Genomic DNA, 14461 nt, shown 5'->3' with positions numbered 1-14461 from the left:
TCTGGCCATTTTCTATATATGTGGTGCAGAGGAATTGAACCCAGGGCTTCATGTACCGGAGGCAAGCACTCTTGCCACTAGGCCATATTCCCAGCCCTCAGCCTGCTTTTTTAGGGCTGCACTTTCAGCTCCCAAGTCTGTGCTGCCAGTCAGTTCGCTTTTTGCTTCCCCAATAAATCCATCTTTTTGCTGAGACTGTCTCTGAGTGGTGGACTCTTGGAGGGACACGGAATCTCCTCCCTCCCACCCTGTAACAGTACTAGGATTGGGTTCAGGGTTTTACTATATTTTTTTTTTGCCAGTCCTGGGCCTTGGACTCAGGGCCTGAGCACTGTCCCTGGCTTCTTTTTGCTCAAGGCTAGCACTCTGCCACTTGAGTCACAGCGCCACTTCTGGCCATTTTCTGTATATGTGGTGCTGGGGAATCGAACCCAGGGCTTCAAGTATACGAGGCAAGCACTCTTGCCACTAGGCCATATCCCCAGCCCCTGTGTTCAGGGTTTTATACTTGATATCATTCTACCATATGAGCCATGCCTTCAACGTGTGTGTGTGTGTGTGTGTGTGTGTGTGTGTGTGCACATTGGGGTTTGATCTCAGGGCTATCTCTTAGCTTTAGCTTTTTTCACTTAAGGCTGGGGTTCTCTCCTCTCTCTCTCTCTCTCTCTCTCTCTCTCTCTCTCTCTCTCTCTCTCTCTCTCTCTCTCTCTCTCTCTCTCCCCCTCCCCTTTCTGGTTGGTTATGAGGCTTGAACTCTGAGACTGGGTACTGTCCCTGAGCTCTTCAGTTCAAGGCTAGCACTCTACCACTTGAGCCACAGTGCCACTTCCAGTTTTCTGGTGATTTATTGGCGATAAGAGGCTCATGGACTTTCCTGCCCTGGCTGGCTTTGAACCTCAATCCTCAGATCTCAGCCTCCTGAGTAGCTAGGATTACAGGTGTGAGCCAGTTTGGGGGCTTGAACTCAGGGCGGGAATACTGGTCCTGAGCTTCTTTTGCTCAAGGCTGGTAACCTATCACTTCAGCCACAGGGCCACATTCTGGCTTTTTCTGTGTATGTGGTACTGAGGAATCGAACCCAGGGCTTCCTGCATGCTAGGAAAGCACTTTACCACTGAGCCACATTCCCAGTCCTCAAGGCTGGCTCTCTACCACTTAAGACACAGCTCCTTTTCTGGCTTTTTGGTGGTTAACTGGAGATAAGAGTCTCATAGACTTTCTTGCCCAGGCTAGCTTTGAATCGTGATTGCCAGATCTCAGCCTCCTGAGAAGCTAGAATTATAGGTCTGAGCTACCAGTATCTGACTTGTATTTTGCTTTTGAAAAGGGATCTTATTAACTGCCTAGCTGGCTTAGAACTCAAGATCATCTTGTGTCTGCAACCACCCCTGGCTTAGATGGGTCTCTTGAGGCTCCTCAGGCCCAGCCCCCCCAAGCTCAGTGCAAGATGACCAGACAAGGCTCATGACTCACAAACAGTTAGGAAAGAAGGCAAACTGGAATTTCTGTGACCTTAGGCACATTGCAGAGATTCCTAGACTGAAGTCCCTATAAGTAAATACTACAAGGACTCCTACACTCTATGCCAGAGACTATGTTAGGGAGGGTGTTTCTCTGAGAAGATTGTCAGTAGCTTTTTTCAAATTATGGAGATAAGGAAGGCCAGAGACCTTCACACAAAAGCATGAAATCTCAGTCCTGCCTCCTTGCCAGACTCTGATTCTAGACAGGCTCCAGACTGCCTTCCCTAACGTTGGCTAGCAGCCCCCATAGCGCCCTGAGGCTTGCTATGAAATCTCAGCTGCCCCCAGCCAGAACTGTCATGGTATCCAATCAGGGAGGAAGGGAAACAAGATTTTCTCCATTCCTTGGGGGCTGCTGGGAGAGCTGGGGGTGGGGGGGTGGGGGGTGTGGGGGGAGAGATTTGGAGCAGCTTCCTGCAGCTGCTGAGAACAGGAAGCCAAAGAATGCTTGTATTTCCCATGCTTTCCTGGGACCCAAGTCTTGGCATTGGGGTCTCTGGGCTTGGCCCAGCCCTCTCTGGGCCTCATTGTTCTGCCCCGGTTTTTATCCCAGGATGAAAAGAATCCGGAATGAGATCCACTTCAGCATGAAGCCATACAAGACCCAGCTGGTTCTTTTGTCCCTTCCCTATCTCTCCCCCTGAGTTCTCTCTTCTCCCCGCCCCCCCCCCCCCCACTCTAGATCATTCTGTTCAGTCAGGCAAGTTGTAGCAAAGTGGAAAGCTATCTGGTTGGGGCCTGCTTAGGGAGTGACCTCTGCCCTATTGTGTCCATCTGGCTAGGCCTGCACATGCTGTTGCTCAGCCCCTCGGTGGAATTCACCAAGCTAGGAGGAAATTCAGCCTTTCACCTCCACCAAGCCTCAGGGGGAGTGATCTCTTCTCCAGATGGACGCTTACCTCCAAATTTCCTCACCTAGGAGCAGAAACTCAGCTCTCTTATCTGTGATTTTCATTTCTCTTTGACCTTTTTTTTTGGGGGGGGGGGAATGTGTGCTTGATTGGAGAGAAGTGTTTCACAGACATTCCTACCCAAGCTGGCTTCGAACTGTGATCCTCAAATCTCAGCCTCCTCAGTAGCCCTCAATGGTGTGAGCCATCAATGTTGGCTCTGTCTGTCCCTTCCTTCTTTCCCTCCCTCCCTCCCTTCCTTCCTTCCCTCCCTCCCTCCCTCCCTCCCTCCCTCCCTCCCTCCCTCCCTCCCTCCCTTCCTTCCTTCCTTCCTTCCTTCCCTTCCTTCCTTCCTTCCTTCCTTCCTTCCTTCTTTCCTTTCTCCTCCTCCTCCTTCTTCTTCTTTCTTTGTCAGTCATGGGGCTTGAACTCAAGGCCTGAGCACTGAGCTTCTTTAACTCAAGGATAGCTAGCACTCTACCACTTGAGCTACAGCGTCACTCCCGGCTTTTTCTGTGCATGTGATACTGAGGAATCGAACCCAGAGCTTCATGCATGCTTGGCAAGTACTTTCCCACCGAGCCCCATTGCCAGCTCTTTCTATGTCTTACATGGGTACAAACCCCAGATCTCACAAAGAAGAGAGAAGTGCAGGACAGGGCTTGGTAACATACACTCACACAGGTAGGTAATAGATTTTTGACCTTGTAACAGCCTGGGAACCGCAGCAGCTGATACTCCTGGACCACAGCTGTGGTGGCCCACAAGTGCCAGGGTCTCCCACAAGGTGAGACCAAGGACACCAGAAAGGCAGATCTGTGGGTGGGCCAGCAGAGCCCTCCAGGGAGGGGAGGAGGAAATCCTACCAGTTCAACTTAGGGGCAACAGCCCACTGCGATCCAGCTGTCTCTCAGAACAGCTGCACAGAAGTTGGGCAGCAGCAGGTGAGAAAACTTTCTGGCTGAAGGGGGGGTGAGGGGGGGCGCAGGGAATCCTGGGAATGGAGAAAGTGGACTGGGACTGAGGAGGCAGTGTGGGGGAAGGGGATCCATTAAACTTTAATGAATGGAGTCTACAAGTATCTCCATACCAAATGGGACCTGCTGTTCTGCATTCAAATGCAGCTGGCCCCTTCCGTGGAGTCAAGTGTTCTCCTCTGCCTATAGATACCTTCCTTCCAGACCCCCTCTGAACCTCCTCTCTGTGGGGCCTGGGTTCTGTCTCTGAGCTTCTTTTGGTGCAAGACTAGTGCTTTACCACTTGAGTCACAACACTTCTGGGCTTTTTTTTTTTTTTCTTTTGCCAGTCCTGGGCCTTGGACTCAGGGCCTAAGCACTGTCCCTGGCTTCTTTTTGCTCAAGGCTAGCACTCTGCCACTTGAGCCACAGCACCCCTTCTGGACATTTTCTATATATATGGTGCTGAGGAATCGAACCCAGGGCTTCATGTATCCAAGGCGAGCACTCTTGCCACTAGACCATATTCCCAGCCCTCCCCCCTTTTTTTTTCTTTTGGTAGATTAGTGGAGATAAGAGTCTTCTAGACTTCCAGGCTGGTTTCCAAAGGCAATTCTCGGATCTCAGCCTCCTGAATAGCTAGGATTACAGGTCTAAATCACCAGTCCCTGGCTTTGTTTGGGATTTTCTTAAGAAGGAGAGCAAACAGACCTCAGAATTACTAATGGCTTTTGTGGTTGTTGTGGTTGTTGTTGTTGGGCTTGAACTCAGGGCTCCTTTGAGTCACAGCACCACTTCCGCCTTTCTGGTGATTCATGGAGTCTCATGGACTTTCCTGCCCAGGCTGACATTGAACAGCAATCCTTAGATCTCAGCCTCCTGAGCAGCTAGGATGGCAGATGTGAGTAGCCCCAGGGGGCCTGGCTCCTAATGGCCTATTTAAAAGCTCTGGTCCATAGAGCTCAAAAAGTGAAAGGGTCTAAAGAGAGAGAAAGGAGTTTGTTTGCCCAAGATCCTAACCATTTAAAGACCGGGGCCAGGACTCCTGGTTTATGCATATTCAACATTTGCAGCCTCTTGGGCTTTAGACATCAGAATAAGTGTGAGTGGCCTGGATTTTTCCCTCCTATGATCCCTAAGGGGCTAATTGTTGCCCTTGTTGCTGTGTATGGTAAAGAGGCCTGTGAGTTTTTACTTTTCTGCCCACCTTAACACAGGGCCTCAGTGCTAGAACCTTGAACCAGTTGCTAAGAAACTTGGACTTCAATGAGTGTGGGGAAGGTTAGGGCTGAGGGCAGGTAGGGGGAGTGGGTCAGCTGAGGTGGATCTTTTTTTTCTGGGATCCTCCCAATATTGGGGTTGCAGCTGTCTTATCCTGGCTGTGATGCCCAGAATATTCCTGCCTCCTTCTCTCCCCCACCATATTTTTTTGTGTGCCAATGTTTTGTTTTGTTTTTGGCTAGTCCTGGGAAACTCAGTGCCTGGGCGCTGTCCCTGAGCTTCTTTTACTCAAGGTTAGCTCTTTATACTTGAGCCATAGCGCCACTTCTGGCTTTTTCTGTGTATGTGGTGCTGAGGAATCCAGCCCAGGGCTTCACGCGTGCTAGGCAAGCACTCTACCACTAAACCACACTCCCAGCCTTTTGTGCCAATCTTGAGGCTTGAACTCAGGGCCTGGGTGCTACCCTTTAGCTTTTTCGCTCAATGCTGGCACTCTACCACTTCAACCACAGCTCCACTTCCAGTTTTTTGGTGGTTAATTGGAGATGAGTTTTATTGAGGGGCTGGGAATGTGACTTAGTGGTAGAGTGCTTGCCTAGCATTCGTAAAGCCCTGGGTTCGATTCCTCAGCACCACACAGACAGAAAAAGACAGAAGTAGTGCTGTGGCTCAAGTGGTAGAGTGCTAGCCTTGAGCAAAAGAAGTTCAGGGACAGTTCAAGCCCCAGGACTGGCCAAAAAATATCCCCCAAACCAGAGTCTTATGGACTTTGCTACCCTGACTGACTTTGAATTATCACTGAACTTTAATCCTCAGAGCTCAGCCTTCTAAGTAACTAGGATTACAGGCATGAGCCACTAGGGTCTGAACAGAATATTCTCTTCAAGAGCAGCCTTCCATACTCCTTCATGTCCTCATATTTTTATTGTAACCAGTTGTTGCATACCTTCACATGCTGTGGGGTGTGGAAATGATGAAATGTTTCTTTTAGGGATTTCTGGGAAAATCCCTTTACCCACCCACTGTGAATTAGTCCTTGTATGTCCTGGGAAGTGTCAATGTTTCTTCAAGGATGTCACTACGATCATATCAAGTTACACTTACTTCTAGGGAGAGACCCAGTGCCCTAGCTTCAAATTGGAGGTCTCCTTTTTTCTTTTTAACCTGTCCTGGGGCTTGAACTCAAGGCCTGGGTGTTGTCCCTGAACTCTTCAGCTCAAGCCCAGTTAGTGCTCTGCCACTTGAGACACAGCACCACTTCCGGTTTTCTGGTGGTTCATGGGAGATAAGAGTCTTATGGACTTTCCTGCCTGGGCTGCCTTTGAACCACAATCCTCAGATCTCAGCCTCCTGAATAGCTAGGATGACAGGCGTGAGCCACTGGTTCCAGGTTTCATATATATATATATATATATATATATATATAATATTGTTATTGTAAAGATGAGGTACAGAGGGGTTCCAGTTACATAAGCCTGATAATGAGTATCTTTCTATTTGAACATTGTTACTTTTCCCTGTGTTTTTCCAACCCTCCCCCATGGGCCAGAACTTTGGTCCAGCGTGGATAATGGCAGCTGTTGGGAGGGACCTTTGAATGTCCCTGGCCTACACACTGAGCAGAAGGGAGAGCGAAGGGACAGCTGTCCGAGGCTTCAGGCCTGCTAGGTGACATTGCACCTGCCAGGAGGGCTTCATGCATGTCTATGTGGGGACAGCCTTAAGGGCGTCAAATGGGAAATTGTCCTGGATTACATATTGGGATACAGGACTTTCCCTTTTATTTCCCCACAGTCTGCCTATGGCTCAATCTATTTCTCTCTCTCTCTCTCTCTCTCTCTCTCTCTCTCTCTCTCGATCCTTGATATTGAAACTCCTGTTATTACAGTGCATACCAGCAGTTGCCCAACACCCCCCCTCCCCCAGCCTCAGGAGCCCTGCCAGGCACTGCAAGGATGTCCCTCCCCACCCCCACTTCCCCCCTTAACTTTCTTTCTCCCCTGGGGCTGGAAGTGGGGGGGGGTGTTAGAGTAACCTCTCCACATTCCAGCCAAGATGGAGGGAGGGAAAAGGGAGACCTTTTTCTCTCCAAATACTTGTCCTGACTTGATTTCTGGGGCATCTTATGCTTCTCCTCCATGTGACCCCCGCCACCCCCCCATCTGTACCCACATCAGGCCTGTTCTTGGGTTCTCCCACCTTACCAAGCAAAGAAAGGGATTGCAAGATTGGAGCCCATTTACTGTCCCCCGCCCCCACTCACCCAGTCACATTCCCTCCTGGAGGCCCCCAAGGGCACCTTTGCAAACCCTCCTCCTCCTCCTCCTCCTTACTCCCAGCTTTCTGCTTCAATGACCCTTGTTCTGGGATCCTTTCCTCTTAGTTGTTTTTTCCCCCTGTAATTACTCAGCCCCCCCCCCCCCCCAGGCTTTCAAGGTGGCCATTGTGGATACTTGTGCCATTTCTTTCATCCCTAAAAAAAAAATCCCAGCTTGTTCTTGTTCATCTCTGGACCTCTTGAAAGCTTGGCTTTTAAAATGACTTTATTGTATTTATTTTTTTTGGGGGGGGGCTGTCTAGGTGTTCTAGGGAATTGAACTAAGGACTGTCCCTTAGCTTTTTCTGCTTAAGGCTGGTGTTCTACCACTTGAGTTCCAGCTCCACTTCCGGCTTCTTCATGGTTAATTGGAGATAAGACTCTTAAGAAGTCTTTCCTGCTCAGACTTTTTTTTTTGGCCAGTCCTGGGGCTTGAACTCAGGGCCTGGGCACTGTCCCTGAGCCTCTTTGTACTCGTCTAGACTCTACCTTGAGCCACAGTACCCCTTTCTGTATTTACTTATTTACTGTCTAGGGGGGGGGGGGAACTGGGGAGAGAGCCCTTCAGGAAATGCCTGTGGACTGAACAATACACGAATGAATGGATGTCTCACCCTTGTCTGGAGTGAATCACTTAACCTGTCACTTTCAGGGTGTAGACAGCCTCAGGCCACACATAAAGTTATTTGGGTTTTTAAATTTCTTTTGTCTTAGTGGTACTGGGGGTTGAATCCAGGGTCTAGAGTTTGCTAGGTCAGTATTCTAGTACTTGAGCTATGTCCTCAGGTATTTAGCTTTCGTTAATTTGTTTTTCCACATAGGGTCTCTCACTTTTTCCCATGTCTGGTCTTAGGATTTGATCCTCCTATTTCTGCCTCCAAAGTAAGGATTGTAGGAGTGTGCTACCATACATAGCTTGAGGTCTCTCCTGTCTCTCTCTCTCTCTCCTCTTCTCTTCTCTTCTTTCTCTCTCTTTTGCTGGTCCTGGGGCTCGAACGCAGGACATAGGTGCTGTCTCTGAGCTTCTTCTGTTTGAGGCTAGCACTCTACCATTTGAGCCACAGCTCTACTTCCAGTAGTAGTGTATGAGAGATAAGTGTCCCGTCCTGCCTGGACTGGTTTCAAGCAGTAACCCTCAGATCTTGGCCTCCTGAGTAGCTAGGATGACAGGCCTGAGCCATGGATATCCCTCTCTGAGGTCCCTTCTTGATGACACGGTGACTAAAGAACTCAAAGAAGACAAGAAGCTCATAGAATGTATCCTTATGTGGACACATGGGGAGAGACTTAGCTGATGAAGCAACCGTCTCCTTTTTGTCCCCTTTCTGGTGCTAGAAATAGTAATCATTTCTTTGTTCATTCATTTTAGGCAGGGTCTAAATAGAACTACATAGACCACGTGGTCTTAGAACTTGCTATGCAGCCTAGTGAGGCCTCAAACTCATAACCTTTCTGACTTAGTCTCCTGAGTGGTGGGATGACACAAACAGGCTACTTTGCCTAGCTTCTTTTGTTGTTGTTGTAGTTGGTTGTGGGACTTGAACTCAGGGCCTGGGCACTGTCCCTGAGCTCTTTTTTGTTCCAGGTTAGTGCTCTACCACTCTGAGCCACAGCACCACTTCCATGTCCAATTTTCTGGTGGTTTACTGGAGATATGAGTCTGTCTGGCTTCAAACCGCCATCCTCAGATCTCAGCCTCCTGAATAGCTAGGATTACAGGTGTGAGCCACTGGTTTCTGGCTTTTGCCTGCTTCTTTATCCCTGTATCAACTCACCTAAAGATTACTGTTAAGGGAACCAGGGGTGATGGTGCCTGCCTATAGTCCCAGAACCTAGCAAAGTAAGGAAAGGGGATCACTTGAGCCTAGGAATTTATGAGGGGCCTGGGCAACATAGGGGTACTACCTTAGAGAACAACAACAACAAAAAAAAAACGGAACAAATCAAATGTTGTCTGTCGGGTGCTGGTGGCTCATGCCTGTCGTCCTGGCTACTCAGGGGGTTGAGATCTGAGGAATGTGGTTCAAAGCCAGCCTGAGCAGGAAGTCCTGAGACTCTTATCTCCAATGAACCACCAGAAAACTGGAGGTGGTGCTGTGGCTCAAAGTGGTAGAGTGCTAGCCTTGAGAATAAAAACTCAGGCCTTGAGTTCAAGCCCCAGTACTGCCCAGAGAGGGAGAGGACAGAGAGAGAGAGAGACAGAAAATAATGAACCAATAGGTTCCCTCAGCCTTTCTAGCTTCCTCTGCCTGACCAGACAGTCTCAATTTAATCTGGTGTTTGTCCAGCGCTCAAGGCCATAAGTCTGGTATTTTGATAATAACTACCCAAAGTTGACCTTGGGGGACTATTTTATCCTAGTAGAATGTAGTTGAGAGAAGGGGGCAGTGGACACATGTCCTCCTAGCAGTAAGATGCCTTAAATTCATTCCACCAACACTGTTGTGTGGTTCCTGGCTGATTAGGACTTTTATGTTCCTAGAGGCCCAGGTGTGGACACTTGGCTTAGCCAACTGGAGGATAGACATATGCCAGCCATACATGAAAAGATCTGCTGAAGTACTGGAGTAAAGGGCCCTACCAAGGAAGGAACTAGCTGCAGGGGAAATCTGGTGGCAACCCAAACCACACCCACTGGCAGTTTTTCTCAGATAAACTTATCAGTCATTTCTTTCTGCCAGGGCTCTAGGACAATCTGCCTCCTGTTAAATCCAGACAAAAGGGGATCTCCACCCCATCTCCATTGCCCCCCACCCCCACCTCTGATTTGGCTGGACCTGATTGCCTGCCCACTGACTCAGGCAGGCCTGGTGGTCCTGACATTTGCATCACGAGAGTCTCCATTATTGGCTAGCATTGTTCTCTGCCCTGATTCATCAGGCCTGGAGAAGCCCCCCCCCCCCCCAACCCCCCGCGAGAATCTGAGGATGGGCACTAGCCTTTGACTTTTTTTTTTTTTTTGGTCAGTCACAGGACTTGAACTCAGGGCCTGAGCTCTTTCACTCAAGGCCAGTGCTCTACCACTTGAGCCATGCCCCAAGCCCTGAGTCTTTTTCTTTATATGGTACCGAGGACTTGAACCTAGGGCCTTATGGCTTGCTAGAGAAGCACTAAGCCACACTCCCAGCTCCGCCCTTGGGCCTTTTTAATGTGGAGTTTTAGAGTTGGATTGGGATGGTTGTTAACTATTTAGGCTTACCCTCTAAGGGATGAATGGGAGCTGCTTCTGGTTTTTAGTTCTTTTATTTTTTGTAGTCTCTATAAATGAAGTTTGGAAACAAGTTTGTGTATTTTGGATGGTGGGACATGAAATTTGCTTCTCCTAGACACTGCTGAGGAGGTGGAGAAGGCAATAGGAACTCCAAAACTATCTGGGAATCAGGAAGGAACTCCAAGCAGGCAGCCTGAAGTTCTGGGTTCAGAATGTGCTTGCTGACAAGCGTGTGGGCCTGGAACCCCAGCTTGGCCCCAGGCCCAGGAGATAATGGACCTGTTTCTCTCAGGGGATGAGGATGGGAAAGGACCAGTCCACTACAGTTCTGACAGATTTCCAGACCCCTCTATTCTTAGAGGCTTTGGGGTCGAGTCTGTATGGATGCTCTGGGGAAAGTCAGGGGTACTGTGGGACTCTTTGAAGGGAGGTTGCTTCTTACCACCCACTCTTATAAAGAATGCAGGTCACAGGGAGTGAATGACCAGAGCTGGCAGGTCAGAGCTATTTCGGGCATGCAAGAAGGCATTGGATTCTAGCTTTCAGGCAGGGGGAGGGGACAGGGGTTAGGCCTGCGGTGTGCCAGGTCCTAGGACATGGGTTAGCTTCCCACCTTTCCCCCCCCCCCCCCCCCCCGCCCCAGCCCTGGCCCTAGTTTCTTCATCTGTGTCAGGGGCAGGGTAAAAAGGACTCCATTCTTTACAATTGCGAGGACGCTTCAAGTCATGGAATTCCTCTTGGATTTCGTCTGAGAGAAATTAGGAGGGTTGGACGCAGTCGACCCGTTGTGGACAGACCGGTTCGAGGCCCTTGATCGTTCCCGGTTGGTCTGGAAGGCGCAAAGGCCAGAGGTTGGTTAGGACGCCCTTCCCCCAACTGCTACTGATGGCTCAGGGCCACCGGGACTGGTCAAGGCGTGTCCCGGGACGGACTTGGCAGGCCTTGAGGGCGGGGCTTTCCAAGCCATGGGGGCGTGGTTTCCGGAGAGGGGGCGTGTCTGTCCAATCCGCTGAGAGCTGCGGCCTGGGGGGCGGAGCTCGCGCGCGGGTGCGGCGCGCTGCGGGGCGGCCGACGCAGGCAGAAGCGAGCGGCGCGCGGACGGCGGAGTCGGCGCCTCGCGGAGCCGGCGGCGGGATTGGCTGTGGGGCTCGCGTGTCAGGCGGTTGCTAGGCTCCGGCCCGCGCGCCCCGCCCTCGCGCTCGGCGGCGCCCTCTCACCGCCCGGTACGTGCTCGCGCGGAGGCTGCGGCGCGGCGCGGGCGCTCGCGCTCCTTGGGCTCGGGGGCGGCAGCGGGCGGCAGCTTCGCGCCGAGTCCCGGAGCGAGCGAGCGGGCGGGCGGGCGGGCGGGGGGGGGAGAAGCGGCGGCGGCTGCGTCCTGGGGTCCGGGAGGAGCGAACACCTGCCGCGGCCTGCCCGCCCGAGAAAGGCGCTCGGTGAGTGCGCCGCCCACCCTCCCCCTCACCCCCGTCGCGGTGCCGGGCCGCCGGGGGCCCCCCTGGTTCCCGCGGCCGCTGGCCGAGCCTGCCGCGGAACACCTGCTGCTGCTCGCGTTCGGGGGCGCCCTCCGGGGCGGGGGACACCACCGCCACCACCGCGGACGTCCTTGTCGGTGAGGAGGCGGTGCCGCCCGGGTGGAGCCGCCCCTCGGCTCTCAGTTCCCTCGGGCGAAGGCTCGGAGCGTTGCCCGGTGCGAGGCCCCGGCTTCGGCGCAGCGGCGCTGGGATGGGGTGGGGTGGGGGGGAGCCCAGCCAGGCCTTCACACCCGGGGCTCCGCCGCCGCCGCGCTCCCGGGATCGCGGGGCCTGCACGCCCGCCGTGGGCGGGTGCGGCCTGGTGGGCCCGCCACCAGCGGCTTTCCATGGAAAAGGGGGTCGTGGCCCGGTTGGGCAAGATCCCAACCTATGGGGGCCTGGAGGAGCCCCCATGGGGAACGGGTGCCGCCCCCGCCTGTTGGTCCGATCTGCTTCGGATCTTGGGGTTCCCGTACCCAGTGGGGGCTTCCTTGCAAGCTTATTTTCTCCCTTTTTACTTTGTATTTGGAAGGCCGGATTCACTCCAGAGTATATGTCTCCCGAGGCAATGTCTCCACTTTTCTGTCATACATTTCAAGTTCCTTACGACTGGTAATTTTAAATAAGCTTCTTTTGAACTCTACAACTCGAGAGCCTGTGTACGTTGAAGTATTCAGGGTTAATTTTAATGGCGATGATGACTTTTTTTTTTTTTTTTGGGTCTGGGACAGAGAACCTTTATAGCCTCAGAGTAGTTCTAACTTAAGAGTCCTGCCTTGCTGTTTCCCTAAATAAGCTAGTAGAAGTAGTTCTTTGGCGTGGAAGGCAGATTCCTGAAGTGAGGGTGGTGTTTATTGGACCTAAGTCCGGATAAAGAGTTGGATGTGCTTTCAGGTGTTTTTGGGAAGTCTGGTGTGTAAGATGGGGTGTTGCAATTTTATCAGTTGTGCTATGCTTAGTGTTCAGAGAGACACGATAATTTTGGAGTGTTCTAAAAAATAATTCTACCTGAACACATTTGAAAGGCACAAGATCCTATAGTTTGAATATACGGAGAACAACTTTTTGTCCTGAAGCCGAAGGAGAAGAACTCATGGCTTGCATGCAGAAAAGGAAGCCCCGAAGCTATTTCTTGGAGAAATCAGTCCTCAAGAATTCAGTAAGGAGTTTCGGGGCATAGCCTGAGATGGTTCAAGGCCTGTGGGTTACTGTGTAAAGGTAGGAATGAGGATTGCTATGTAGACAAACACCTGGTTGGGCCATGAAAGCTTGTGTTGAAAATGTGCCTCTCCTTGAAAGAGGCAGAAGACAAGTCCTCACTGTTCTAAAAAACTGATTTGGCAAAATGCATTCATTTAGCAATTTAGCTTTACTACTTGCCAACTTCGGTGGTAGATCCTAAGGAATCATGTAAAAGAATATGGTTTTGCCTTTAAGGAACTCATTTTGGGGGGGACAGTAGGAATCAGAGAACATGTGATTAATAGCTACTGCTCAACAAAATGTGCTTACCCCATAGCCTGAGAGAGGGAATTCCTGAACTGTGGCCTTCGGGGCCTACAGGAATTATTTGGGGGATACAGGGAGCCATATGTACATTAGTGTCTAAAATAGTGCCTGGGAGTCTTCCAGGTTGACAGGTGGGAGATCTAGGCCTTCCTTATATTCAAGAGTTCCAGTTTAGTCAGGATCCTGGAACTTGGGAATGCTTTTAACCAGTCAGTGGTATAATCCAGACCTGTGTTGAGAAGGCTGGCAGGAGAGGAATGGGGTCAGGACCTCTGGTAATAAAGTCAGCCATCTGAGAGATGAGGAGGAAGGAGGAGCCTTTTGAGAAGGAAGACTGGAAAGGTATTGCTAAGGGAATGTTAAACCTTGGTGGGGGAGGGAATTCAGGAATGTGTGGGTGGGAAGCCTTAGGCATGACCAAGGATTTGAACCATGGCTTGGAGTTTGGGACATAGTTCAGTGGTAGAGATTTGTTGTTGTTGAGCCAGTCCTGGGGCTTGAACGCAAGGCCTGGGCACTGTCCCTGTGCTTTTTTGCTCAAAGCTAGTGCTCTACCACTGTGTCACAGCTCCAATTTCAGTTCTGGCTTTTTTACTGTCTAATTGGCAATAAGAGTCTCAAGGATTTTCTTGCCCAAGTCTGAATTTGAACCGTTTTCCTCAGCGTCCCAAGTAGCTAGGCTTACAGGTATGAGCCGCAGTGGTAGTGGCAGTGGTAGAGCTTTTACCTAGCTTGTGTGTGAATCCCTAGATTTGATCTGTACCTCCAAAAAATAAAACCCCAAATTATCCCTTTGGATTTCTGGATTTTGTGATGCACAAGTCTGCTGGTGTATGTTGAACATTGAGGAAGATGAGTTTGGAGAGAACTTGGGAGCTGCTTGACTGGAGTTGATGCTTACAAAAGTAGAGCCTTTTGGCATTTGTCAAACAACCTGTCTCCTAGCCTTATGGGGCATGTGGGTGGTCTCATTCCTGTAATTTCAGTACTTCAGAGGCTGTGACTAAAGGGGTTCTAGGTCAGCTTGGGCCTGATCTAGAAGAACCTGTCTCACACAAATCAAAACTTACCTCCTCTTTTTGTGTGTGCATGCTGGTACAGGGCTTGAACTAAGGGGCGTGGTGCCTTCTCCTTAGCTTTTTGCTCAGCTCTGGCGCTCTTTCATCACTTGAGCCACAATCTCAATCCTGGATTTTTGGTGGTTAATTTTGGATAAGTATATCACAGACTTTCCGGCTCAGGCCTTGACCCCTGATCCTCAGCTCTCATCCTCTTGAGTAGCTAGCTACTGAGTAGCTAGGATTACAGGCATGAGCCACCAGT

General features: G+C 50.8%; 1 protein-coding gene across 2 annotated transcripts in view; it reads left to right on the top strand.

Moving 5' to 3' along the window:
- The first annotated feature begins 11208 nt into the window (after positions 1-11208).
- Positions 11209-14461, top strand: part of Dag1 (dystroglycan 1) — a 40845-nt gene continuing 37592 nt past the window's right edge. Inside the window, exon 1 of one of the 2 annotated variants that reach the window (XM_048334814.1) lies at positions 11209-11341. The gene's annotated coding sequence lies outside the window, so the exon portion shown is untranslated. Of the gene's footprint in view, positions 11342-11400; positions 11552-14461 lie in introns of those variants that run through there. The other variant, XM_048334812.1, reaches the window with a different exon arrangement.

The sequence above is a fragment of the Perognathus longimembris genome, chromosome 26, assembly GCF_023159225.1.
Source record: "Perognathus longimembris pacificus isolate PPM17 chromosome 26, ASM2315922v1, whole genome shotgun sequence".
In the NCBI taxonomy this organism is placed as follows: domain Eukaryota; kingdom Metazoa; phylum Chordata; class Mammalia; order Rodentia; family Heteromyidae; genus Perognathus; species Perognathus longimembris.
This window is presented reverse-complemented; position numbering and strand designations above follow the sequence as displayed.